Raw genomic sequence first — 4551 nt, forward strand, 5'->3', positions numbered from 1 at the left:
TTTGGATTTGTCATACCTTTCTTGTATAATGCCAAAAGTTATAGTGTTTCTCAGTTCAAATGAGCAAGCTTGTGTATATTTCAAAACATTCATCCTAGGATCAAAATGTATACTTGTCAGCTCTGATTGGTCTAGTTTTTTTCTAGGTCCAATCTAATTTCAGTGATAGAGTCCCTCAGACGTTATTGACCACATTAAACATAAGCATCCCTAAGGGTCTCTAAACATTATTGGGCAGAGATCTTTGAGCAGAACATCTCTAAGCTCTTTTAAGGTATTGACAAACTGTTAGGTACTACAGGATTGTGTTTTCAAGGCCTCCAATAACCTATCCCATTTTTAGGAGATTTGACTTTATTTGGATTTGGGATCCCTTTCTCGCCTAATGCTAAAAGTTCCATTGTTGCTTAGTTCAAATGAGCAAGGTTGTGTATATTTCAAATTGTTCACCCTAAGATCAAACCATCTTTTCTATTAGCTCTTGTTGATTAGGTTTAGGCTAGGGCCAACCTCATTTTTGCAACAGAGTCCATCAGACATTATCAACCACACTAAATAGAAGCATCCCTAAGGTTCTCTAAGCACTATTGGGAAATGATATTTGAGAAGTCATATCTCTAAGCTTGTGCGAGGTATTGACAAAATATAAAGTGCTATAGGATCACATTGCTGAGGTCTACAATTACCTATCTTTATTTTAGGAGATCCAACTTTGTTTGGATTTCACATCCCTTCTCAACTAATGCCAAAAGTTGCAATGTTGATCAGTTCAAATGAGCAACGTTATGTATATTTCAAGCCATTTGTCTTGGGATCGAATTGTCTTCTCTATTATCTTTGTTTGGCCAAGTTTTGGCTAGGGATAATCTCATTTCAGCCACAAAGTCCCTCAGAGATTATTGACCACACTCAACAAAAGCATCCCTAAGGGTCTCTAAGCTACATTGGTGACCTTGTAAGGCTAATTGCTTTAGTGACTCAATCCAGTAAAACCAAAATTGATTTGATTTTTCCATTGTACCTGGTGGAAGTGTTAGTTAGAGTCTTTTCACATCCTAACTTAACCAAAATAAACATTTGACCTTCCACTCTTTAAGAAAAAGATGTAAAGTTTCCATATTGCAACTTTTGATGCAAAGATGACAAACATAGAAAGTTTTGAAAAATTCTTGCAAAGCCTTTTGGAGCGAACACCTACACATCTTAGGTGGCATAACAAGCTATAAACAATATTATAAAATCACCTAATTTCACTATTAGATCCTTTCCCACGTTTCCTTAAGTATGCATGCCAAATGGGTGTCAAACCACAAGATAAGGGCTTCCAAAAGACATCTAAATAAGTGTGAAATTTTAATAATTTGACACAAATACAAAAACATGACATATTTTTATTGTTCATGTCTTATTAAATCAAAATAATTCACATATGATTTTGATTACATCTTAGAATGGATTTGATAAACATGTTACATTTTCTATATAAAATAATGAACATGTGTGTGTTTGAGTAATTACAAGAAATAAATATGAAATACAAATTTGTACACACACATTGTACAAGTTGGATGGAAATTAAACTTTAATGTATATCAAAATGAACAATAGTGTTCCATATGAATCATATAGTTACAAAAAGACGCCATGTCTCATAGATACAATACAAAAGTCGAATATATGTTAATATTATGTAATGACCACAACTAATATGTATATCTCTATCAATATCTATGATTGTGCTAGATCATCAAAACTAAGCCTCTTTGATGCAGTACATGGCTCACCAGGTGTCTATACAAGGAAAACTAACATGCTATATCAAATATCTTATCTAATAACAATATGAAAATAACTAAAAATTAGGTTATAAATTGTGGATAGTTGAGTTCTTGTTTACCTCATCTCTTTGTCCCACACTTGGACTAAATGGTGATGATAAATTGCTCTTTCGTGGATGGGAATGACTCCTAACAAAATGATGAGGTAGAGTGATGATGGGAGATACAACTATCGATGAATCCGTGCTCATGGGAGGCATAACTAGTGATGAAGCAATACTAGTATGAGGCACCACTTGTATGGTAAGTGATAAAATGTTAGATTTGTAGAAATAGGTGTTAGGGATTTCAAAATAGAGCAAAAAAAACAAATACATACTAGATCTTGATTTGGATCTCTTGTGTTAATGGGAGGCACAACCATTGATGAAAAAATGCTAGTATGAGGCACAATTTGTATGGTAAGCGATAATAGTAGAATTATATAGTGGCATTAAGGATTCCAAATAGAGTAAAAAAATACATACTACAACTTGAGTTGGACCTTCCATGCTAATAGGAGGCACAACCACTAATTAATCAATGTTGGTATGAGGCACAACTTGTATGGTAAGCAATAAAATGTTAGAATTGTAGAGTAGACATTAAGGGTTCTAAATAGAGTGAAAAAAATATGTACTATAGTCTGAGCTGGATCTCCCATGCTACCAAGATGCAAAACTAGTGATGAATTAGTGTTGGTATGAGGCACAACTTGTATGGTAAGTGATAAAATGTTAGAATTATGGAGTACAAGTTAGGGATTTTTATCACGCACATAAGAAATTGAAATTGAGATCACAAGAGTGCTTTAACTAAGAATCTAGATGCTTACCTCTAGCTCTTGTTGTGTTTGACCCCATCTTTGATGCTTAGGACTCTAAACAAAATGAAATGTGAAAGGATTTGTATGAAGTTCCGAATGGTTTTGTAATAGGTAAGAGATAAATAACACATGTTGATAACCCAAAATTGTTGATAATCACTATAAAACTGGAAAAAAAAACATGTACTCATTTGTAAATACAATTGTTTAATATGTATATAGGACCAATGCGTACCATAACCTCATATGCATATCAGGTAATTGTAGGAGGAAATAATACTTGTGAGACAACTTTGACAATTGGTTGGATGGAAAATCATAACATGTTATGACATGGTGATGGAATTTAATTGAAATAAAATATGAAAATTTACTCTTCCCTATCCTAAACATTAGTAGTGTCAAGTGCATTCATCAACTCTACAAAAATCAATTACTTTTACTTACATTCATTCATAATAAATTTCAAAATAAAAACTTGACATGCATTTAATATCTTTTTGTGTTTGGGTGTTCTTGCTGATTTCTTTCTCTTTTCTCCTGACCTCGAGCTACGTGGGGTACCCTAAAGAAGAAAAAAAAAGCATAAGAGGAATGAATAAGATACATCATGAGTTTGACTCAAATTGTAAACTTTATAGGTGTGTAAGCTATGACACCGCATAGCTATCAAGGCCAAAGTTAACGGTAGAAAGTATGAAATCATCAACTTGAGAAATTTTAGCCCTCGACTAGCCCTATAAAATAGTAAAGAGTATTGTTATAAATTTAAATAAGGTACAAGAACAAAAATAAGATAATAAGAGGGAAATAAGAAATAAGGACATGAAGGATGAGATTTGAAGGATAGATGAAAGATAGGGAAAACTCGGGCTTAAAAAGGCTACAAGGCCTGAATTGAAAACAAAGAGACTAAGAAAGAAAATAGAGATACAAATGAACTTTCAACACCTTTTCAAAATATACGAGTGTAGATTCATGACCTCCACACTCTTGCAAGACACCCCAGGTGATATGGAGGTTGACAGGTTCTTCTATATGGATGGGTATATGGAGGATAAACTCATGATGTTCATTAAATGGGGTTTGCACTAGTACATTTTGACTCATTTTTCAACAAAAACTGGTGAAATTTTTTACTCATGTTGGTCAAATTTTTGACAAACTATTTTTTCATTATTTTTTTGGTAAAAAATTCAACCAATTTTTGACCAAATTTCTAATGATCGCTATATGTTATAGCGATAAGCCTCCTTTGCACTCATTGAAAAAACTCATCGCCATGACTTATAGCAATATCTTCTCCTTTTTGATAGAATGGTTCACTATATTCTATAGCGATAATCCTCCTTTTCGCTCACCAAAAACACTCATTGCTATGACTGATAGTGATATCTCCTCATTTAAGATAGAAGAGTTCGTTATATTCTTTAGTGATAAGCCTCCTTTACCAATCATTAAAAAAAATCATCACCATGACTTATAGCGATATCTCCTCCTTTTTTATAAAGGAGTTTGCTATATTCTATAGTGATATCTTCTTCTTTTCGATCACTGAAAGCACTCATTGCCATGACTTATAGTGATATCTCTTCCTTTTCGATAGAAGAGTTCGTGAAATTCTATAATGATATCTCTTTTTCAATCACAGAAAACACTCATCACCATGACTTATAGCGATACAACATCTCTATTGCTCATCACTGTAATGATTATATTTGTTTTCTGTTTGTCGATGATCACCATATGTTATAGTGATAAGCCTCCTCTATTGCTCATCACTATATTATTTTTGCAGTTTCTTCACATAGCGATAAAAGGGATCGCTATATGTCATAGCGATATACTTTCCTCATTGCTTATCACTATGTCAAGATTAGGCCTTCTTCGTATAGCTATAAAAGAGTT

Source organism: Cupressus sempervirens, chromosome 3 (assembly GCF_028749045.1).
Source record: "Cupressus sempervirens isolate cs-2001-9-10 chromosome 3, ASM2874904v1, whole genome shotgun sequence".
Taxonomy (NCBI): Eukaryota; Viridiplantae; Streptophyta; class Pinopsida; order Cupressales; family Cupressaceae; genus Cupressus; species Cupressus sempervirens.